Source organism: Festucalex cinctus, chromosome 20, assembly GCF_051991245.1.
Source record: "Festucalex cinctus isolate MCC-2025b chromosome 20, RoL_Fcin_1.0, whole genome shotgun sequence".
In the NCBI taxonomy this organism is placed as follows: Eukaryota; Metazoa; Chordata; class Actinopteri; order Syngnathiformes; family Syngnathidae; genus Festucalex; species Festucalex cinctus.
In genome coordinates this window covers 16951729-16976905 of record NC_135430.1, presented here as the reverse complement: position 1 = coordinate 16976905, position 25177 = coordinate 16951729, and the positions used below count along the sequence as shown (strand labels likewise).

Genomic DNA, 25177 nt, shown 5'->3' with positions numbered 1-25177 from the left:
AGCGTGTGTGTCCCGAGGACTGCATCACCACAGAGCTAAGATTAAACCTCGGTTTGTTACAGTTGTTTGAACACTAACTGTGGCCTCTTCATGTGGTTTCCAACACAGCTCATTTTTCACTAAATATATTCTTGAGCACCACTACATCATCTCGCCCTCCGTGCGCCTATCCTAACGTGACCAACCCAAACATTTACTCAGTGTAAAAAGACCATGGAAATTTAAATACTGGATATTAACAACCGACTGGTTTTATAGCATGTTCTTGCCATGGAGCAAGTGAGACAATTTATCCTCGACAACCACTCCGGCAAAGATTTTTCCACAACCCACTCCATTAAGCTTGTCCAATTTGTCAGCCTCTCAATTGCTTATTCTACCTCGGAAACATTTTTGATCATTTTAGCAGTGGAAATGCAACCAAATGTGACAGATTTTTTGGATTATTTATTCCAACCAAATCAGCTAAAACATGGCTGTCCAAACTTTTTCATTTGAGGGCCACAAACATAAAATCCGAAGACGCAAGGGCCACGTAATGTTATGAAGAGAAATTGTGTTTAGTCCTAAAAATTGTACAAATAATTTATTTGTCCTTTTGCATATTTATAAAAATGGTACAGTATATAAACCAATTTATTTGTAATATGGCAGTAGGGTTATTATAGTTTTGGAATTTTTCATTTAAGTTTTCATTTTGTTTTTTTAAATTTAGTTAGTTTTAATTAGTTTTCAGGGTGGTTCTGTTATTTTTTTTTAATTAATTTTAGTTCTTTAATAAATGCTTAGTTTTAGTTTAGTTAGTTTTAGTTTTTTTTTTTTTTTTTTAAATGTGTATTACTTGTGCACAATATTTAAAAAAAAACACCATGGTTGCAACGTCATTATTCCAGTTTATATCAAAATAAATCTACTACAAATCACATTTAAAATCATCCCCAAAGGCTCATGCATTAAATTAATTACCAAAGACTAAAACGAAGAATATTTTTGCTATAATTATAGTTTTATTTTTAGTTCGTTTTGTAAACATAAAATGTAGTTTCAGTTAGTTTTCTTTTTTTTTTTTAAAAAAAAGCATCTTCGTTTTTATTTTATTTCGTTAACGAAACAGTTTTGAATTTTAGTTTTTTCGTTAGCTTTAGTTAACTAAAATAAACTTTAAAAGCACCTGTGTTTTTTTTAACTGAGTTAAATGCCATTTTTAGCATAGGTCGCGGGCCACTAAAAAATGGATGGCGGGTCGGCATCTTCCGTCAGTCCGTCATTCGTCAATCGACATCAAAACGGGCTGGGGTGTCCGTCGGTATTTGACACGGCTCTCGACGATTATACTGACAGAAGAAAACCCACTTCCATCAGTGCTTAGCCTGTAAACTTCCTCGGCATTCGTCAGCAAAACCGACATCCGTCCGTAGTCAGGTTTCCATCCACGTTTCGAAATTTTTCAACGGATTTTGTGAAAATGCGGAAAACGCACATGCGACTTACGACCATTTCCATCTTGTTTTCTTTTGCAAATATTGACTCCGACACTGTAGGTGGCGGTATACACCATAGAGATGTGACCCATCAGTAATTTAAAAGGAGAAGAAGAAGAAGAGGAAGCGACTGCGCCGTGCGATGTCGTACGAGTTTGCTTTTGTAATTCGTGATCAGTGTTGCCGGTTACTCAAAAAAATTTGCTTTCCAAAGTAACTAGTAGTCTAACACGTTACTTTATTCTACAAAGTAGTCTGATTAAAGTTACTGTCCAGAGATTCAATGCGTTACTCCACATTTTCATGAAGAACGCAAAATATCTCACTGTTGTAACAGTGAGATATTATTGAGATATTTTAACTTTTCAGCATGCACGAGTCGGCTCAAGTGTACACACTGGAATAGCGGAACAAACAATAGAGGAATTAAGGGGATTTTCATTTTCAACCTGGATAGATTTTTATTTTTTGTTTTATAAAAAGTATTTACGTTACAAGAAGTCAAGAGAGACTGCCTATTTTGTTTTTCATAAAAAAACAACAACTTTATTTTCATGTTAAAAATGCACTTTCAATAAAGTATTTGGAACTCAGTTTCTACCGCATTATTTTTATGTTGAGATGGCGTTATCGGCAGCTTCTGAAAGTAACTAAAAAAGTAACTTTTAATCTAACTTACTTACTTTTAAAATCAAGTAATCAGTAACGCAATTTAGTTACTTTTAAAACCAAGTAATCCGTAAAGTAACTAAGTTACTTTTTCAAGGTAACTGTGGCAACACTGTTCGTGATGAACCGTAGCGCTTCTTGAATTAATTCCACAAAGATTTTTGTTTCGTCACACCCCCCAAACATATCTTACTCTATCGTCCGCCATTGCTTTGTGACTACAAACGTACGTGTGACGTAATATCCGGTCGAAACGTGTCTTGTGGCGTAATGAAAATGTACGTCAAGCTCAAGGCAGCGGATGAGAGTACGGCGCAACCAGTAGTCAACTACTACACTGACTGAGTTTAGGGCAAAAACAAACTACTAAATGAAAAAGCCAAAGTTTGTACTTTCATATTTTGACTATCATGGATGCTTGTGTCTTCATGTCATCTTATTGTGCATGAAGACTATTCTCAACATGGAGGCATGCCAAATCATTGGTTGCGAATAGCTTTACTCCCTCAAGGACAAAGTGATGGCAAATGTTCAACGTGTTCAGGTGTCTCCACTGCTTTTTTTTTGCATCACCTCACAGCCCCTGCTTCAAGACTGGAAAAACAATTGAGACTATTGGATTTTTTGGTTCACTTTTGTCAGCCAAGAATCCTTCACCTATACAAACACAAGAAGCGAAGTGTGCCAGGAGAGACGATAGGATGGTGGTGGTGACGGATGGGACTAAAAGACAGCGGGGTCATTTGAATGAGTGACGAGATGTTCATGAATTGTTTTGAATGGATCTGAGCGGGACCAAAAGGCGTCCAAGTTCTACTTGATGCAATAATTTTTATTTATTTTTTTGTTCCTAAATCTAGGCCAGTTTGGTTGGTAACACGTAATCATTTTCCAATCGTCCATCAACTGCCTGTCAACTTGCGGTTGGCAATATATTCATGCATGCGGGCAAGAATTAGAAATGGGACTGATTGGTCTTTTAGATGGACTAATTTTCAAATGGGCTGCGGTCATGTCAGGCAGACAGCAGCCATGAGCCCTCCCAAACCGTCTTTAGCGCTGTTTCGCGTCGAAGCGTTCCTGTTCTGTTTTAATTAAGCAATTTCTTCCATGAGCTGTATAGGAGTCATTTTAAAGCAAGACCATTTAGTAATATAGAGCCATGGTGTAGTCTGGAAAAAGAAACAGAATTACTTATGTGCCGTTTGCTCGTAGCAATTAAGCTAGCTCTTTCAGGACTCTATTTTTTCCACTTGGTTTTGAAGTCACATATCCTCTTGACCAAAACTAGGAAAGTGGTTGAGTCCAAGATGAACAACATTCTCCCAAGTAAATGTCATTCTGCCATTGTATTCGCTGAGGTTTGAAAAACAAACCCGAGTCCTCCAAGGTTAGTAGCATCTATCAATAAAAAAATATAAATGAAAGTCTAGATTACACAGCTGACTGGCCAGGAGTCATTTTTCCGAGGGGGGGAAATGAAAAGAGTGGGAAACGTAAAAGTTTGGTTGTTTTACTTCGGCTAGGCCCTTCCTCGCCCACGCTACGCAGCAGCTGTAAACGCGGCAGTCAAAACAAACGTTGGGATGCCAAGGGCTATTCTACTTTCGGAACACGCCCGGCACCACCTATACACACAAACACGAACCTGCGCGCTGATTCTTAACTGACTTAATCGCTCAGTGTGGATGTACTTGGACAGCTCCCGGTCCTTAATAACCCTCGATGGCAGGATGTAAGTCTCATTGTGTTCCATCTACTTGTGCATTGCGGATTGAACCACGTCATGTGGATTCAAACACAAATAATCTGGTCATGAACGGTCATGTTTGATTTAGGAACAGGCAGAAAGGGCGGAAGAATTTGGAATTTGAACCAGAAGGCGCCTCTATTTGGATATTATTGTAAAATGACGGCTTTTGAATGTATGGAGAAAGGTACTTTGGGTTAAAAGTACTGATTGTGTCTCACGTTTCCCCCGCAACCCCAACAACACACTGAGCAGGAGCCAGGTATGTCAATATTTGCAAACATTACAATAGAAAAAGGTACGGAAGTGTGGAACGGCCAACGTTCAGTAAATATTTTTTTACCGGTGAGTACGTTCCAACAGACTCGCAAATATGTTCCAACATACTCGTGAGTACGTTCGAATGGATTTGTGTAAATGCTACAAACATAGCATATTTCCACAAACCGGCACGGGGTATTTCTTGCGTATTGCAAAGACAATATCCTGTGGCATTATGGGAAAAATGCCAAAACTAAATCATGCATTGCATCCATAACAATAAATAATAAAAATGATTAATAAATTTATTTTTGAACATTCAGTCATGCACAAGTAAGACCCCGTGGCATCATAGGAAAATATGCTATGTTTGTAGCATTTAGCTTACAAGTACATTTGAACGTCATTTTCGAGTTGGTTCGAACGCATTTGCGGGTCGGTTCGAACATATTTAATATTTATTTATTCGCAAATCAAAAATGTTTACTCCACATTGGCAGTTCCGTAAAAAAAGAATATTTAAAAAAACAAAACAAAAAAAACATTTCCTTCATTTTCACTTGACATTTCCCTTCATTTTCAATCGAAATGTGCAATGTGCATTTTTAAAACGTTACATTGGCATAAACTATACGTCAATAAAATGGTAAGAAATACAACAAAAATGTACTTATAAAATGTGCAAAATGTTAATATTTAGCAATAAAGTAGCCTTGGGTGCATTTTTTTTGTCTCCTATTACTAAAATTAACAATAATAATAATAATAATAATAATAACAACCGATACCTGGTATCTGTACTCCCCAATCCCAGATAAGTATTAAAAATAATGATAAACAGTATAAATAATCAATAATCACCATGTTTCCAGTAAAAAACGTTAATGTGTTCCAAAGTGACGACGAAGGACCCCGAACTGACTCGTACTGTCGAAAAATTGCCACAGAGGAGCCCCAAATGAGATTTTGTCCGGTACCCCTGCTGGTGAGTCAGTGAAGCAAATAATCAGAGTGTGAAGTGTTTCTGATGAGTCCGCTAATTCAGCCTGTCAGCTAACTCCCGGGATTCTGGATAATAGAGACATCGGATATGCGATTCCTTGTTCACAATGAATATTCGAATCGTTAACTTGTTTGAGGAAGTGAGCAGTTTTTAGCTGCAAGAGACAAGCTAGCAAAAATAAAACCAGCCCTTAAAAAAAAAAAAAAAAAAAAAAAAAAAATGACATCCAAGTTCCAGCTCTACTAAGGACCTATACGACTAAACTTTTCCAGTCCTGCTGCCCCCCCCACCTCCACTACCCCCCCCCCCCCCCCCCACCTCCCATCCCATCCACCTCCTTTCTTCTTTTTCTTCACATGCTTTTACAGTGAGGTACGCTGAAAGCTCTCTTTGTTGCCACGGTCTGTGGCGCTTGAATGGTACCAAACAAGCGCCCAAGTGCACCGAGCCCCCAAGACGGCCTGCTGAATAGAATTCTTCCCCTGACTTCTCCCTGGCCGAGCGACAATGACCGGGACCACTCCTTTCTAGTCGGGCCCGTACTAATGGCTAAGACAATATTTGCTGGAATGAGGGGGATTTAATTTGCATTCAGGCTGTCTCCATTTCTTTTCACAGGACTTTGGCCTGCTCAGTTCAACGGTGCCGCAGCCTCTGAAACTACACTGCCGATTTTGCTTTGATTTTTCTCTTTTTTTTTTTTTTTTTTACCCCCTCCACCTCCACACAGTCAGACCCCCGAGCCAGTTTTTTTTTTTTCCCCCTCAATCCTTAGTTCCTGTAATTTAAAGTAGAACACGAACAGTGAGCATCTGGGTGTTCATGGAAAGGAACAGGTGTGACTTTCTACAAATTTGATTTATGCAAATGTGTTGCATTGATTTCAAGATCTTTTTTGATTTTGGAGGCTTGTGATGAAATGTCACGATGTGCTATAATAACCTGAATGTGTTATCTTAAACTGATTCTCAAAGGTATTTTTACTGGTACAAATTAGAATAGAATAGGAAAAAATTAATACCTAATTCTGACCGCAACATGCTAATTGTGGTAATGCTGAATGTTATTGTGATTTTTATTCTTCACACTTTTTTTGCTGCGTAACAACTCCCACATAATACTTCCAATTTACATTGTTTAAATTTCAACTAGCTTCAAAAATTCATGCCTACCGGGTTATATATCGTCTCATTCCACATTACTTACAGCATTTGCACAATTTAGCATTTAATATCAACTTTTCTCCATTCATTTTCAACGGGACAGATTTAACATTTTCTAAGTATCACTTTCCATGTGTCGTGTGCTGAAGGTTGGATCCCAAAGCGCAGACACAAAGAAGGTTTTAACTATTTATTCATATAACTCGACTAAACGAAAAACAACGGGAATGCATCGAGAATCACGAGACGCCAACCCCCCCTTGGGGCTACGGAGAAGCACAGAGGAACTGAGAGTAATAATCCGGCAAAACACACACACTTCTCAGACTGCGCCTACAGACAGTAAATCGATCTGATTGGTTGTAGCAAGTAAAGGAGGACATCACATAGGTCCAGACATCAACTAAAGGATTAAAAGTTGACATCACATAGCCTAAAACTGGTTGAAACTAGATGATGGTTACATCAGTACAAAACAGACGCTTGACCTCACAGTCATGAACCCAACTTAACAGTTTATGAACTCAAACTTAACCCTGGTGTGACCCCAGATATGACAGTACCCCCCCCCCCCCACCCCCCCACCCCAAAGGACGCCTCTTGGCGGACCCCTAGAGCATAACAAAACTCATACATGATCCTACTCACGAAAATAAGCATGACATAACCCGTACATGACCCTAGTCGTTACAGTTAGCATAAACTAACCCGTACTTATCATCATCATTACCAGGTATCTGATACTGCTCAGTGGCACAGTTGGTAAAGCACATTGTCCAGTAACAAGGAGGTTATAATTTCATAATTTATCTCTCAATTTACTTCATAAGCATTCCACATGAATTCAAATCACATCTTAGCATTCAGCTTTCCGCATTCCCACGCAATTTCTCCAGAAATTGCACTTAGTCTAGTTAACTTTATTTCTATTCCACGCTAGAAAATAAAAACGTTCCTTCTGATTGTTACCATAGAAATCCCGTGACTAAATAAGCCGCCACATCAATTGCACTGTCGAACAACTGACTTTTATGTTTTGTTTTGCTGGCCAGCAAGAGTCTCAGTGCGACTCAGCAACAAAAAGGACGACTGAGCACGGCATTGATTTGAACATTTGAAAGCCGTGGGATTTAACCGTGATCGTCTCTGCCCATTTACCCGCAGACACGTGCATTGTTTACATGCTTAATGATAGTAAAATCTATATCGGGATGGCGGCTGTGCTTACTTTGCACACCGGGGGGTGACACAAAAATGAGCTCGGCTTCAGAGCAAAAAAAATAGGCATGCGGTCACTTTTATGTTAATATTTGAAGTGTATGTCATGCATCACATCACTTCCTGATTTGATTCCGCCAACACAGCAAGAAACATTTTAAAAATGGTTCCTGTTAAAACGGGCATCTAATTAACTCCGAAGAAAAAAACGGTCACTTGTGTCAAACTGAAGGCCCGATTTCCAGAGCTTTGCAATAAAAAAAATGAGTTTGACAACCCTTGCTTTAAAGTAGCCCTTTACCATGTTGACAAAGACAAGTTTTAACGCTAAGACTCAGCAACCCTACTGTAAAGATTTTCCCTTGCCAAAAAAGAAATCCACACACACACAGCGTTCCTTTGATTCAAATTTGTCCTTTGGGGTTGCAGCACGTCGTCGCTGCATTTTGAGCAGCAAACTGCAAAACGTTCCTGTTTTGAAGACATCTTTCAGAAGGAAAAGTCTTCTTCTGTCGAGAGGTTTGTGCCATGGGAGCACGCAGGAGGGAGGTAAACAGACATTTGACAGCGCCGTTCACTCACTGCAATGAAGCGGTTTGTGTTTGCGTATTCCGTTTGAGGAGTCGGAGCAGGTTTCCCGTACCGACGTTTTGCTTGAAGAGTGTTTTTTTTGTTTTGTTTTTTTTTTCACTCCAATTTTTAACAGATCACGTTAGGAATAGTGCTTGACCTTGTGTATGACCGCTTCTTCGCTTTAGAGTGAATGATGCGAATTTTGACACAAAATATTGCGGTTCTTTAATGCAGTCACTGATAACAGTTCTTCACACTGAATGTGAATTTTAAGGTTTTTTTATATTTTGATGCAGGCATAATTTGAAATTAACGGGGACATAAAATTCTCAAAATTTTTGGAATATACATGTTCCAAAATTGATTTGACTTTTGTCAGGTATGTAAGCTGTAAGATGCAAAAAGTATTTCTGAACCCCCCAAAAAAGGCAATCTGGTTCAAGGGAGGAAGACTCATCACAACAGCAAATCCGCCATAACTAAAGATAATATTGCATGTCACAGCAAAAACCGTGACCCAATACTCTTTATATACTCTAAGCAGTACACAGCACAATAACAATGTCGCCTTTCAAACTGAAATGTTACAACCAAACTTGTTAGCTCACACTGTTAGCATACACAAAAAAAAAAAGAAGACTGGCTGGCTAACTGCTAGCCTAACTGTTAGCCAGCCTTCTATTTCTTCTTCTTTGTATTTTGTGGAACTCTGCTGCCTCTCACAGGTCAAATTTGGTACTTCTACAGACATCATTAACTCTTTTACTGCCACACGTTATCCAAAACGGTGCCAGCCGAGTTCAAGTATTCTAACCCAACATTCGAGGCAAACAGAATTTTGTGTTCTATTATACATATACAAGGTGGATACCACATGAAAGATCACATTTTATTCTGTCACTAGGTAAAAATAAACTTTTTTTTTTTGACATCGTTCTACCTTTTCTTGAGAGTCTTTCTACCTTATTTTGTTCTTTGGTAATCACCATTTGAAAATTTGAGTGACAATGATCGAAAACTGAAAAGATACATTTTCGGCACAACAGTGACTTTGACACGAAAATTTTTTTGTTTATTAGTGCTGCTCTGTTCAGTTTCCGTCGTGTTTCGTTGTAATTTCATACATCGGCAGCCCATTGAAAATGCTGCCATCTGCTGGCCATAGTTAGTGGGTGTTTTTGATTTCACAACCCACTGACCAGGCAGCACTGCACTTAGATGTTGCAATGCCCATTGATTTAAAAAAAAAAAAAAAAAAAAAAAAAAAAAAAAACCTGGTTGACGTCATTTATCGTTTATGGCGGCATACGTAGTGACTTTACGAATCGTTATTAAACGTTTTTGGCGGTCAAAGAGTTAATGGTCATCTTGTGAAACATTTAAAATTTAAGATGTTAAAACTCTGTATGTCTGAATCTGCGCAAGCTAGGAGACTTAATTTGCCGTTATTGCCGCGCACACAGGTCACCATGGAAAATATGAAGGGAATAATCTTGCAGAAACAAAAGTTGACCAGAGTTGGTGAAGCAGTCGTGATCGAGGCCAAAGTTTTGAAATGTGCAGTATGTAATGTGAGCTCGTACAGGGTCAGGTGGGGGTTCGCGTAGGCAACCTCAATCATAATGAATGCAGCGCTCAATTTTTGCCCAGCGACGCTTTCGGACTAAGGGGGACCAAATCCGCCATCAATTTTTTTTTTTTTTCCCTCGCCCGCGGCCATATTGACTCCAGCCAGGCTGTTGGGTCTGATATGACTCCAGGCTATGTGTGAGCCAGTCCTGCCTGCCGTGTTTCTCTGTGGCCAGGTGGGTTGCGGCGCGGGGGGGGGGCTGCTGCTGCGGTGGTGTGTACTTTGAGAGTGTGCGCAGTTTTCCACAGGGCAAATACTCGTGCTTCCATCCACCAAATTAGCAAGATGAAGTTCCAGTGATAACGACTGACAGCTTGTCTATCTGCTGAAGTGAGATGGAGCCGTTTGTGTTTATACAGCACAAATTCCAATGAATAGCACATTTCCAGTCTATTTTAATCAATTATTATTAATATAAAGACGCTCTTTGTTTATGACACGTTAAGTTTGCTTCACTAAGCCCATATGAGAAGTGTTTTATTTTTAAGTCACATTCCAATCTCCTATATGATTAGGTGGTTTGCCACAGGTGAAATATTCCTGCCAGAGCTATACTTAGACAAGACAAATGTCCACCCACCAAATTTACTTTGTTAAAACAGTAACTTAGATTCATACAATTTTTCAGTTTCCGTCATTTAACATTTGATTTATGATGAATATTTTACACAAGAGCTGTACGGTATGTGTGAATGGACTGATTTTTTTTGGATTTTTTTATTTTTTTTTAACTCCGCACCAATGTGCCCTAAACTCTTCATATGTTTACACTAGATGTCTCAAAATTAGTGTGTTAATTTTGATTTAATTTAAAGTTCCTTTAACACCACTATTTTTTTTTTTTTTTTTTTTTACGCACGATATAAATGTAATAATAATGCATGTATTTGTGGAGACTGGGGTCAAGTTGTATTTTATAATTTAAAAAATGTGCAGAATTTCACAAGTTACTCCATGTTAAAGATTAAATAGCTCTTAATATGAAAAGAATAATGCACTGTGCTGTCACTTTCTTACAAATGCAACTATGCCTTCTAGTGGCAGAAAAATGACATCAACACAATTCAATATCACACTCGTTTTTTTACAGTACGGTACAACTTTTTAATTTTAATTCAATTTTCGGAATTATTGTGAAATTACTGTATCAAATATGCAGCCATATTTCTATTAAAAATTTTTATGTTAGCAAGAGTATGAAAAATATTTTATTGTACATTTAGAAGAGATATAAAAGTTGTGATTAATTTTGAGTTAACTTGAAGTAATGCGATTAATTACGATGAAAAATTGTAATAGCTGGACACCCCTAGTTTACACATTTACATTTATGAAAACACTTTTCATCTTTCAAATGCCAGTTCTCACTCTCATCCTCACAGTTTTCCAAAAACAGGAAAACTGACAAATAAAACAAAAGCATTGCATATGCAAACACCAAAATGTTCAACCAAACTGGAGAAGTTCATCTAAGAAAAGTCCACCAGCTTAATGCTAACATAAAATGAAAATTGCCATTCATTTCATGCAATTTTAAGGAAAACATGCTATATTGGGATCCATAAGTATTTTGGTTATTATTCTGCAACTTGGAGGAGCTCGACTCAGGTCGCAATTAAGTGGAAGTCTGGGAGCAAGAATCAACAGAACAACGCGGAGATGCTAAGATACACTTAAAGGAATGTTATATTTGCCTTCCTGGGATTGAATATTTAACAAAGCGCCTGGTTAAAATATAACAATGTTCAGGCATTGGCATCCTTATAAATATTTAACTAAGTGACGTGCGTAATTCACTGGCTTGGAAATTGCAAAAAGACTGCAGGAAAATATGATGTTAGATTGCTGACCGTAAGTGTGACACCGTCCCGCCCTCGTTATGTTTTCATACATGACTAAAGGAAAAATGCTTCAAGTTGACATTAATAAATTATGTCTCATTTATGGCAGGTAAACCGGGTACTGTGCCATGTTTTTTTTTTTTTTTTTTTTTTTTTACACCAAGGTTCAGAAGAGAATACATTTTAAAAAAATAAATAAATAAAATTGTATGCTAACTTCTTACAAGAGACTATAGAGGAGACATGCTAACCAAATAAACACTTGTTAAAAAATGAAAAAAAAAAATAAAAATTGTGTACCTCAAAATCTGTAACCAAGTTAAAACAAGACTTTTTATATATATATATATATATATATATATATATATATATATATATATATATATATATATATGTTCTCCAAAAGTTTCACATACAGATGCCAATGTTGTCGGGGGGGGGGAAATCCAACTCGCACCGAACTGCAAAAGTGACTGAAAACGCTGAAGTATGCATGCCAGGCCAGTAGGTCACCACCTTTTAACCCTTTACTGTCTCTTTCCCCTGTCACCATAGCGCTTTATACAACAACGCCTTCAGAAAAATGTCTTTACTTTACGCAACGTTGCCCGGCAAAACAAAAAAAAAATATTTTCTTCATGGACAAAAAATACACAAATTTAATACGGAAATATGTATTAAAAAAAAAAAAAAAAAAAAAAAAAAGATTTATATGTGCATTTTTTAAGAGTCAAATTTAAAAAGAGGAAAAAAAAAACTACTTTTCTTCATGGACAAAAAATACACAAATTTAATACGGAAATATGTATTCAAAAAAAAAAAAAATTATATGTGCATTTTTTAAGAGCCAAATTTAAAAAGAAAAATATAACAAAAACAAAAAAACAAACAAACTACTTTTCTTCATGGACACAAAATACACAAATTTAATGCGGAAATGTGTATTTAAAAAAAAAAAAAAAAAAAAAAAAAAAGATTTAGATGTGCATTTTTTTAAGAGCCAAAATTTAAAAAGAAAAAAAAAATACTTTTCTTCATGGACAAAAAATACACAAATTTAATACGGAAATATGTATTTTTAAAAAAAAGATTTATATGTGCATTTTTTAAAAGCCAAATTAAAAGAAAAAAAAAAACTACTTTTCTTCATGGACAAAAAAATACACAAATTTAATACGGAAATATGTATTCAAAAAAAAAAAAAAAAGATTTATATGTGCATTTTTTAAGAGCCAAATTTAAAAAGAAAAAAAAAAGTGCATTTCTGTAGAATTTAGCAGGCTTCTGCTACATACTTTGCTAAGTGTGTCTTCAGCTAGATATGTGAATTGTGCCAGCTAATCTCCTCACACTGGGCAACAGCGTTAACAAGACAATAGGTCACCTCGGCAGTCAAACTAACACCTGCTAATCATATATTTGCAATGAGCACACAACAGAAGCTATCTCAAGGCAAGTTGGAGACTAACGGAACCCTAACGTATGTTCAACAGAGGCAACAAAAGGTAAGGAAAAAAAATTCCCTAAGGCCCGATTCACTATTTCATTCACAAGTATGTGAATAATTAAAGTGAAGTATTGTTGTAAAACAATATAATGTACGCATAGGCTTTGTACACCACATCAACATTACCGCCACCTACAGGACTGGAGGAATACAGCTGGTCTCTGGACAGAGATGTTCAGTTTTAAAAATTATGCCTATAAAGTATTTTTGTTGACATGTTACAGCTTTCTCGCGATTTTGTCCTCACTTTAACTTAATCCATTATGCGGCCACCTAATGGACTTATGACAACCTGCACCGTAGTCAGCGCCTAGAACTGTGAACAAGTAGGAGGACGCTCTGCGGTGAGCGAACAACTCCTTTTGTTGTTGTGTTTTATGTTTTGGTTTCCAAAGGAGGAAGCTATGTCCACTCAATTCACGTTATACACCCAAGAAAAGCAAATATCTTCATTTAGTTAAGCAAAAACTACATCCTCTGTCATTTTATGAGAGCTTTGTAGCTTCTGGATCCCCGTCTTCATGTCAGATTAGAAAATGAGTAGTTCATGAATATACAGCTAGTTAGCCTCATTCCGCAACATTGCGTGGTTTTAAGCCCGTTCAGTGGAGGTAAATAGAGTAAATACAGACAGACCTCGCAGCCGCTAATGTACTTAGTGTTGGCGGTAAACAAAATGAGATTACTGTGGAGGGAAGGCAAACTCCGAATTTGATTTACTCAGCTTAGCGTAAACAGCTTGTCAAACTGCTGCTGTGCTGCAGTGAAATGTGTATTTGACTAACAAGCAGTCTTAAGTGTTTTTCATAAAGTGGGTGAGGGAATTGTCACAGAAATTGGATGTGGGATGTGTGTCGACATCTTCCCCAAAATATATATTTTTTTTTAGCTTCCTTCACTGCTGTATGCTCAATTGTAGAGAACCATAGGGAGTAAATATGTATTATCATCACATTTTAAAACAACCCAAATCTAATTAGGGTGTGTAAATTGGTGAATTAAAGTCATTAATTGTGGGCAGTTTGTTGGTTGTCACTTTTTGAAGTTGAAGTTTACGCCGCCGCTGCCACATCAAATGTGGCGGACATGCTCACATACTATATGTCCATATCGCTAGTTTTAACTGATTTAGTTTTAACACTACAGTCTCCATGGTGCCTAATATTTCACTTTACATTATTCTCAATTAAACTCAAAACTGGCATTAAGTATTTGACCAGCTATTGGGGAGCTAAACTGTCGAGCAAACCTAGCTAGCTTAGCTTCACAGAGCCATTTTAGCATGCGTCAGAAGTGATAAAAAGAAATGTTGTGTGTCTTATTTTCAACTTTCAAACCTTGCAAATTGTTATTATTATTATTATTGAATTTAAAAAAAAATGTCTGTGCTATTTTTCTCTCCAAAATTGACTGCTAGCAACATGCCGCTTTGTTTATTAAACAGATGGCATGAATATGCGAACGGAAATGTTGGCTCGGTCAGTTTTCACAAAACATCCCATCCCGTTACGTTACTTAGCTTTACTTAAATGTTCACAATCATATATTTTTATTTATTTTTATTTTTTTTTACTGGTCCCAAACCAGTGCTCATGTGTCTATATAAACGGTGTCGTTAGCTTACTTGTCTGCGACTTTTGCCACGTTATTTTAATCCATTAATTCAAATTAATGATCCTCGAGTCGCTTCCAAGTTTTTGGCTAGCAAGTCGCAACTCAAGTCAAGTCATATGACTCGAGTCACCCATCTCTGACATTTAAAAATCGGTTTACTGCTATGACGTCTAAATAGAAGTTAATGCCATGAAAGAGTACATACAGCACAGTGACTCCGATTTAATGCCATAGTTGAATTGTCTTTCTTTCTTCGCATGTCAACAAACTATTTATTTGTCCTCGCTTCTTTTCAACATTAACATAATCCACACTATAATCCAGTGGACGATAATGAGTGGAAGACACCACTCCTTGGTGGAATAAAGCTTGGTTGAATGAGAAGGGACAGTGCTCTTTTTATGATGATAAATAGGATTTTTCCAACTTGGAATTTATATGCTCTCTCCCCCCATTTTTTTTTTTTTGTCTAGTTCCGATGACTACAGCAGTCATATTATTTCTCCCTCTTGTTGTATGGGAAAATGATTTCAGCGGCTCCCTCTCATAAAAGACAGGCTAATTGCATGTCATTGATTCAATGCTTAATTTTAATGGCCAGGAGAGGTCATTTATTCACTCTGTCTAGGCTGGTTGATGATGAGATTAAGGATGAACGATAAGGCTGCAGGGAGATATTGTCGGTGGGAGAAAAGTGGGCCAGAGCATAGATAATGTTGCTTTATTATATTCTTTTAGTCCTTTCACCCTTCCCAGATGGTTAAAAATGTCTTCCAACTCCTGAGCCGATAATTTGAAGTATGGACAGAAGAGAGGGAGTAGTTTAAATTACAATTGACTTGACTGCTCCTAAAGGAGCCAGACAGGATGTTCCAAAGACAAATTTCCACCAACCGATACAGTCGGGTTTGGCACACTATGTTAACATGGATAATGATCATAACATATAATAAGTAGTTTCTCCGCATTCCATTCCTGTTTTCACACTGGTCATGAGTCGCAGTCGACCAATAGTGGGCAGCAGTGTGTTTAGCTCCACTCCATTACTGCCATACTTCTACATTTTGGTCAGCTACCCAATGGAAACACATAGCAACTGGCGTATCAAACTGACCCAAATATTAACTAATTCACTCCCAGCTATTTTCACTGAAGCAAATGGATTTTGACTGATTTTGCAAGTATATTGCAGTATATTGTGTTCTATTGCCATAAAAACATGGAACCTACCAAAAGAAAAATTAGAGTCTCTTCTTTCATCAGGGGAAAAAAAAAAAAAAAAAAAAAAAAAATATTTTTCTATCTGTTTCCGTTTTGCAGCAATTAGCATTAGATATAGCTAAGTTTCATCATTATTCACAAACCTGTTGAAAACACTGGCAAAAACAGCTTGTTGCAACATCGCCCTGGCTGATCTCTTATACTCTGCTGCCACCTGTTGGCCTTTTTTGTAATAACTACAATTGCTTTAAGGGACCTCTTCAGGTCAGAAGCTGCATCAAAGCCTTCTGTGTGCTCTAGCATTTAAAAAACAAAACAAAACAAAACAAAAAAAACATAAATATGCTTTTGGTAGGGAAGGGGAAAAAAAATTTAAAAACAAAAAAACAAAAAACATATGTACACGTTTTTAGGTTTGAATGAATTAATCTATAGGAAAAACTGTTGGTACTTCACAAACAGTGTGCAATGTTTGTCGAAAGACTCGGGTCAGTTAGCGCAGAGTTCGAGAGTTCAAAGCAAACATGGTGAAGCGGCATTTACCTGTTACGCTGCACGCAAATGGAATAAGATGCCAGCCCCAATATAAATGTTTTTCAATCTAGGTTAAAAACTATGCTTTTGTCCAAGTTAAAGTCTTATCATTGGAAATTAATTTGAATTTTACAAAGAGTTAAAAAAAATAAAAATAAAATAGCTCACTGCTCACTCCGCAGCCAAACAGAGGAGAATCACTGGCGTCAATAAGTTTGAATTTTCTTTGTTTATGAATGTTTTTAAGTCGACTGTCTGTGAGAGTGCTGTGCTATAGAAATAAAGTTGCCTTTGCTCGAGATGGATATATTACTTATACACGCCCTGATGATTGATCTCAGGTGTAGTGGACCACCTCCCACCACCCGCACCCCACCCAGATTGGTGGTAGATGAAGGCATCACAGGCCGCTTTTTTTTTTTTTTTTTATACAATGAGAGCACTTCCTCCAGGCCTAATGGCCTCTGAGCCGCAGCTTTTGTCCCCTGATTAGCCCGGCCTATTGAAGGCTCAGACCCCTAATTGCACGGCCTGTTTAGCAACCCGGCATTACAGTGAGTATTAATGAGGCACAATTACTGCGCCCAGGAAATCTCCCGGCCCCGGACCACTCCATTTTGCGGAGGTACCCAAAAACCTCCTTGAGCGTAGAATTCAGCCTGCTATATCCCACAGCTTTTCAGGGGAGGGGGAAGAAAAAAAAAAAAAAATACATGTATTTATTCGAAGCCATCTCATAATTAGGCCCTAGAGTGAATGACGGACGATTGAGTGCGCGAGGAAGGCGAGGGGAGAATGAGAGGGAGGGGATGGCGAGAAAGCAGCATTCAATAGCAAAAAAAAAAAAAAAAAAAAAAAAAAAAAAAAAAAAAAGACAGATACAAAAGGCGGAAGAATGACAGACACATGAGTGAACCCTGCTTGGAGAAATAAGGAGATAGAAAAATGGATGAGGGAGAGGGAGAAAAGTGGAGTGAGGGGGAGGGGGTGGGTCATGCACAGATTAAAAGCTATAGTTTAGCCATTCGAGCAATGTGGTTTTATCAGAAATCTGCATTGCAGCCCAAGGCGACGAGAAAAAAAATTCTCCCTCTGACAACATTAAGGAAAAGTGGGGCAGTACACGACCAGATGCAGCAGATGGCATCATGTTGAAAAAAAAAAAAAAAAAAAAAAAGCTCACTTGTTCTTATGATTAATTCACTTGTGAAATTCATTTATATGTATAAACGTGACACCTTGTATTACTATACACTGTTTAAATTCCCTGCCAACTCTCCCTGTCTGTTCTCTGTTATGGGCCACAGGGGAGCCCTTTGCGAAAAATTGCCAATTTTGGGGGCTTTCATGGGCCGCAACCAGATGTGCTACAAAATTTTTTTTTACAAACTAACACATTCTGCACAATGTGTGATGTAAACAGGTTGCTCACACTGACCCAAAGAGCCTGTATTAATTGGCTAGTCCAGTGCTTCTCAAGCTCTTTACACCAAGTACCACCTCCCAAAATAATGACAACACAGTAGTGTATTAACTCATTCAAACCCAAAAACGTGTTTTTAATCCTTTGTCCAAAAACATATATATTTTTTTATGTAAGAACATACAAAAGGCTTTGATGCAGCTTCTGTCATGAAGAGGTGGCGTAAAGCAATGGTAGTTATTACAAAAATGGCCATCAGGTGGCAGTAGAGTATAAAAGATTAGCCAGGGACATGTTGCAACAAGTTCTTTTTGTCAGTGTTTTCACCAGGAATGATAAATAATGATGTAACTTAGCTATATTCTAATGCTAATTGCTGCAAAACGGAAACATATGAATATACTTTTTTTTTTTTTCCTGATGAAAGAAGTGACTCCAATCTTTCTTTTAGTAGGTTCCATGTTTTTATAGCAATAGAACACAGTATTCTGTCGTCTTGCAAAATTTGTTAAAATTCAGAAAAACAGCGAAGGGGGTTCCGTGAAAATGTGTGGGAGTGAATAAGTTAAGTGTTCAACAAAAATCAGGCAGAAGCTGATTCCTCAAAATGTATCTTCCTGTTTGGAAGCTGAAAATTCTACAGAATCTACTTCCTGAGCCAGAATGGACCAGTTCTATAGATGAGATAAGACAGAGAGGTGGAAATGTTCCTGCCGCTCCTGTAATTAACACGGACGTCTCAGTCACTCATCAGCATTCCGTCTGCATCACTTTTGTGAAGAGACGCGCACCAAAACACACGCGTATCGATTGTTAAATGCGTTTCGGGGGGTCGAGCCGGCGAGGCGAGAGCGCCTCAAGTACTCGTGCGTGGTTTTGTAAGGTCTTAAAAATCGGTCAAGATTAGCCGCCATAAAGAGGATTTGCAACTTTTGTGTGGAATATTTGCAACGGCGGCCTAGACATTTCAGGAATGTTCAGTCGGGCTTTCAGGGCATTGTGTTTACTCACCTGTCACTCTGCTTCTCCTTTTCTTTCCCTGAAATCCCCCCCCCCCCCCCCCCCCCCCCCACAACGCACCTCACCCATCACGCGCACTCACCGCGACCACGTCTGTCGGCGTTGACAGCGCAAACGTGAGTTACGTTAGTCTCATGCGATCTGCGTCCGTCTCAACTCAGCTCAGAGCATTTCACCTGAATGGCCTTTGTTTCCCCGTGACCCCCCCCCACCCCCCACCCCCCTTAGAGCAGGTCGCAGCCCGGAGCCATTCCACCCCGCTGTGGCCCTCCTCGGGTTTCCCTCTCCCAGAGATATCCGGGGGAAGAAAAGAAGAGGATCGCGACAGGGAGATGTAAAAAGAGAGGTTTCGAGGCTCAGGTGAGCTTAGCGTGTAGCTTGTCAATCACACATCATACGGCGTAGCTCAGGGGAGGTTCTTCTCTTCCACTCCAGTGGCCCCTCTTCTCAACCTATGATGCGTCATTCAGCGATGAATTTCATTCAAGTCACCAACCAGGCTCCGCCAAACTCCAAGACTGCATTAACTATCATTCGGTGACAATTATGTGCTATTTTTTTTTTTTTCCAGGTTCATACTGTGCTTCCCTTTTAACTCATTCACTCCCAGCCATTTTCACAGAAGCAATCCCATTCGCTCCCGGCTGTTTTACTGGATTTTGACTGATTTTGCAAGGCCCACAGAATTGCTATAAAAACATGGAATCTATCAAAAGAAAGATTAAAGTCTCTTCTTTCATCAGGAAAAAAAAAAAAGTATGTTTCTATCTGTTTCCGTTTTGCAGCAATTAGCATTAGAATATAGCCAAGTTTCATCAGTTTTCACAAATCTATTTAAAATTGTAAGTAATTGAGCTTTTTTTCTAGCTGGCCCTGGTTGATCTCTTTTGCTCTGCTGCCACCTGCTGGCCGTTTGTGTAATAACTACCATTTCTGCAACCGTTCTTTGCAGTTGAGAGGCTGCATCAAAGCCTTCTGTATGCTCTAGAGTAAAAAAAACAAACAAAAAACGTATAAATACGTTTTTGGGACATTTAACATAAAAAACGTATTTACACGTTATTGGGAGCAAATGAGTTAAAGGAGTAGAGGTTGAGCCTTGCCCCTATAACTTTTCTCATCTAAGAATCTGGGGGTGCTGATATCGACCCACCAGGCTTCTCATTTTGGCTATTTACGTTACATTTACTAAGTAAACATCGCGTAATGACGTTAAGCGAGTCCTCCTTGCCTGTAACTGGCGCTAGCTTGTCGCAGTTTTTCACCAAAACTTCCACCAGTTTGGAAATACTTAAAAATTGTGAAACTTTGTTAAACTAAAAGAGCCTTTTTGTGTTTTATTTTGAGCGTTAAGACTATTGAAGAGTGACTGTGCTGTTTTTTTTTTTTTTCAAAATTAAAGGAAATATATTTGTTGAAAAATATATTTGAGTGATTTTTTTAATTTGTCAAAATGTACTACTGGTATTGGCAGTTGGTATCGGTATCGGTAGTAATATGGAAGGAACCTTCCCCCAGATCCTAAAACAGTCCAAACTACAAAAATATATTTTTGTCAGGCAAAGTCGAGAAAACCCACTATTAGATTAAATCCACTGATGACATTGGCGCCCTTCTTTGTTTGCACTGAAACGACTGTTGACACTATTTGTGAGCATCATTTGTTGGCTACTGCTATAATCATTATAAATTTAATTAATTATTCAGATAGAAATGACACGGCTGTCGGTGTTTATTTGAAAGAGGGCGGGTAAAAGGTTGTCGAGCTTTTCTGTTTGTGCAGAGATTGCGGCGAGGTTTGGAAGGCGGAAAGCGTGCGCCAGATAAGGTCATCCGCGTCCCGTTATCTGGCCTTGGGGATTTATCTCTTGCTTGTGCAACCGTCGGCGAGAGATTCAAATATAGTTTACGTGAACTTGGTGTGAAGGTTGCGGCAAAGCGGGAAATAACAACATTGTTTACATACATAATCGTGTTTTAATCAGACTGCTAATGAGCACTATAAGATGCCCACGGTAGCTCATCAGGGGCGACGCTTCGCCTCTGATGTGCATCACGAGAAACAATTGTGGAGTTTCAACAAGCCCGAGTTGCAAACTCCACAAGGCCACTTGCGTCCCACATCTGCTGCGTTCGTTCGGCCCACCCTCCCCGCTCGCCGTTTCGCTACCTTGCCATTTTCTGCTTTCCCTCCTTCCGTCTGGCGGCCATCCTCGCCCGTGCCATCTGTTTCTCCGCGCGCGCCACGCGCAGACGAGACAGGCGGTCTAAGAGAGGGAGCGAAGCAGAGGATGAGGGAGGAAGAGGAAAGTGGAGACGACTGGAGTCGATTACTGGGTGCTGGCACGGAGATACGACCAAAAATAAGACGTAATGAATTCAAAAGTTGGCTAATTTGAAACTATCTCCAGATAAATTCTGGACAAATGAAGCTTTTAAGCAGCCAGAATGAGTCACCGCTCCAAGATTTTGCTCCCTATCGCACTGAATGCGCTTTTTTTTTTTTTTGGAGGGTTTTGGCAATAATCTACTTGAGTTATGATGTTATCATTTCTACATTATATTATAGTCATTCTCCTTGCCAGGCTACAGCAAGTCTCCAAAGCCTCCCCAGTTGGTCAAGAATGTTACTGCACATTGTCCTAACAGGAACTAGGAAGTAAAGATCAGATTTTCTACACTGGCTTCGCTACACTTGAAATCCTCCTCATTGTCTGCAAATCTAGATTGTCTTAACTCTTTGACTGCCAAAAACGTTTAATGACGTATTCTAAAATCCTAATGAATGGCGCCAAAAACGTTAATTTACGTTTTGGGGTTTTTTTTTTCCTCAATGGGCAGCGCAACGTCTTGTGCAGCGCTGCCTTGTCACTAAGCAAAAAATCTGAGTGTCAAAGTCACTGTTGTACAAAAAAATGCATCATTTCATTTCAATATTTTTGTATTTTCGCTTATGTCACTCAAATGACCTAATTTCAAATGGTGCATACTAAAGAACGGAATAAGGTAGAAACATTTTTTTTTCTCATGAAAAGAATGGAATCCAATCTTTCATATGGTACCCACCATATTTATGTCGTCATACTGCACAATATTCTGTTTGCTTTGCAGAACCGCTAGTCTAAACACGACATTCTGATTAATATTGTGTTTGTGGAATATGAATTAAGCAGCAAATTCCACCTGTTTTTATCCATATCAAGCGGCGGCCATTTTGTCACGATGACATCACAGCTGCTCTGGCTCAGCTAATGACCAATCACAGCTCAGCTTAGGAATGTCGCATGACCAAACTTGGAAAACAGGTGAGCCGTGATTGGTCGTTAAGTTGAGCCGAAGCAGCTGTGGCGTCATGTTCAGTTGATAGCTAGTGACAAAATGGCCGCCCACCCCCCCCAAATGGAAAATTTAGTTGGTTTGGGCTCCTCTTATCTTAGCTTGACTCTTCTTCCTGGCTACCAAATAGATATAGAAAAATAAAAGTTCTGACCTAGTTGATCTACGGTACACAGTAATTTATTAATACAGTTAGTACTTTGCTGGAACTAAAAGTATGTAACAAAGTATCAAGCGTTGACATTTTTTTCCCACTATGTTGGGCAACAAATGGCCAAGCAAACAGTGGCAAGTCCAGAAAACTCAACAACCAAGAATATATATTTATGTTACAATATTCAACCCTCAGATCTTCTCATGACCTCATCGACGCTTGTCATGCTTGTCAGCATTTAAACAATGTAATTCCACAGCTCTGTATGCGAGCGTGTCTGCGTTTCCCGAGCAAACGGAATCTCCGCAAATCTTCCCGAGCGCAGAGAACAAGTTGCACGCTGTTTTACAAGAGGGGAGATAAATCTGTCAGGAGTGTCAAGTAGCAGGCGTCAAGGCGGCCAAAAAGCAGACGCCTGCTAGCTTGGCCAGATTCTTGTGGCATCAGATGGCTGAAAAACGGCAAACAATCGCACGATAGCGCACACACGGACACGCACGCGCAGGCTAACACAGACACTTTGCTTGGCTCAGGGACGGCGGCCAAAAGCGAGTCCGTTTCGTTGGCCGAGGCAGAGCGGGCCAGATTCCCCGCGTGCAGACAATGTTGAGTTTTAATTAATTTTCAAGTGAGTGAAAAGTACATCACTTGTCTCGAGATTGTTGTAAGAATCTTTTTTTTTTTTGCAGGAACATTTTTTTTTTGTTTAATATACCCTTGTATGGGAGATCGCATTGTGCAAATATCCCTTTAACATTATCAAGTTCGATACAACACAAGGTGTATGATACCACTTTTTTTTTCTTTTTTTTTTTTTTTAAGACTGATACGAGTAAGAGTACTCAACTCTTGAGTAGTTACCAACACCGATACCGCGAGTCCTTTTGATATATACAATGCCCCCCCCCCAAAAAAAAAACCAAAACAAAACAATCACAGATCATTTAAGAGAAACGGCTATATATGACAATACAGCATTTCTCTTTAAAATTGCATGAAATGAATGGCAATTTTCCATTTGCATGAAGATATAAGGCCGGATATCGGCCCGATACCGATACGTGTTATCTGTATTCCCTAACCTCTAATTGGAATTAAAATATATTTAAAATAAATTATAATAATGAAAAATTTAACAAACAAAAACAAAACAATTACAATAATGAAAAAAAAGACAATTATAATTATGAAATATATAAATATATATAATTAATAATGGAAAAACAATTATAATAAAAAATAAAAAAAACAATTAGAATAATTTAAAAATGGAATAAAAATATATTTAAAGGAATTATAATAATGAAAATTTCACAAACAAAAAAATACAATGGAAAAAAAATATACAATTATGACACAAACAAACAATTATAATAATGAAAAAAATTATAATATAAAAAAAAAAAAAAAAAAAAAAAAAGAAGCTAGAATTACAAGGGTTGGGGAAGTATCAGGCCATTTGCGACTGCGGTCCGTACCATTATCGGCCGCACTTTTGTGACCGTTTTACAATCAGAAATTACAAGAATAGAAAATTGCCATTAATTTCATGCAATCTTAAGGGAAAAAAATATATATTGGGGTACACTATATAGGTCTTTCTTTAAAATTGTCTTCTGTCATTTTTGGGGGGAAACGTTATGTATAAAAAAAATAGGGGTGGTTGCCACTTTTTTTCCAGACAAATACCAGTACGAGTACTCAACTCTTGAGTAGTCACTGTATATGCACATTTGGACATCTCTAATCAAAAGTACTAGTGGTATTGGTACCTGGTATCAATATTGATGACTATTCAGTAGCATCAACGGTATCGGTCTGAAAAAGTGGCAAAGGAATTGCAACATATAAGTGAAATGAATAATTTCCCTGCCGCTGTTTGAGTTACCATCATAGAAGTGTTGCTCAACACTTGGTGGAAAAAAAATGTTCCGTTTTCAAAGCTTTATTAACTTCTTGTTCCTCTCCCTTAATAGATTTCCTCCTGAAAACACACAAACTGGTTACACAGAGGGACGGCAGCTGTAAAGGAGGATTTACAGGGGGCCGCCTGTCCTCCCAGCAGTAGGCTGATTGGAGGGGCCGGCCGTGTTTGTTAAAGTAATGGGCCCTAGGTGAGCTAATTCACAGGGTACACGCTCCACGCTCTGTCACCTCAGCAAGGACTGGGTGGGGTGTGGGGTGGTATTGGTGGTCCAAGCCCTCCCCCAAATCCCCTCCGCCTTGCTTGGTCTACTTCAGCTCCACCTGAAAGTGATTAACCGGGGCCAGCCATGAGCAAACAAGCCCCATATGGAGTGTCTATAGGCTGGAGCCTGGGGAGCCATCCTCCACCCCTTTGCAGCAAAAAGAGGCCTGAGCAAACACGGCTAATGAAGTCTTAACAAGCAGCCCCGGGTTAGTGTGAGCCCGCTAAATGCCACCGAGGCTCTTGGAATTGTGTCCGGCAGATTGGCTAAATCTCCTCCAAGCTTTTTTTCCCTTTACAAGATAAAGTTGCATTAGCATATCTGCGACTCGCCATCTCATGCGGTCTCGGAAACTGGGAAGCGGTCACACTCGACTTGATTATTAAACGCAACGCATTAACTTTGCTTCCTGATGTTCATTGAGGATTTTATTCATTGGTCACACATCCTTCGCGAAGCTCATATTCTCTCACAGCGTGAGGCCCGGCGCAAGATGAGCGGATATCGTATCGTCATCGCGCTGCCCCGCGCTTACTTTTCAAAAGCATAATGAGAGATTTCACACCAGTCGCTGCACGCGCCAAACAAGC

General features: G+C 38.7%; 1 long non-coding RNA gene across 4 annotated transcripts in view; it reads right to left on the bottom strand.

The window, feature by feature from the left end:
* LOC144009231 (uncharacterized) overlaps positions 1–25177 on the bottom strand; it is a 231410-nt gene that overhangs the window by 204156 nt on the left and 2077 nt on the right. For all 4 annotated transcript variants that reach the window (XR_013280864.1, XR_013280866.1, XR_013280865.1 and 1 more), the window contains exon 3: positions 21079–21175. This is a non-coding gene — a long non-coding RNA (uncharacterized LOC144009231). The remainder of the gene's footprint in view (positions 1–21078; positions 21176–25177) is intronic.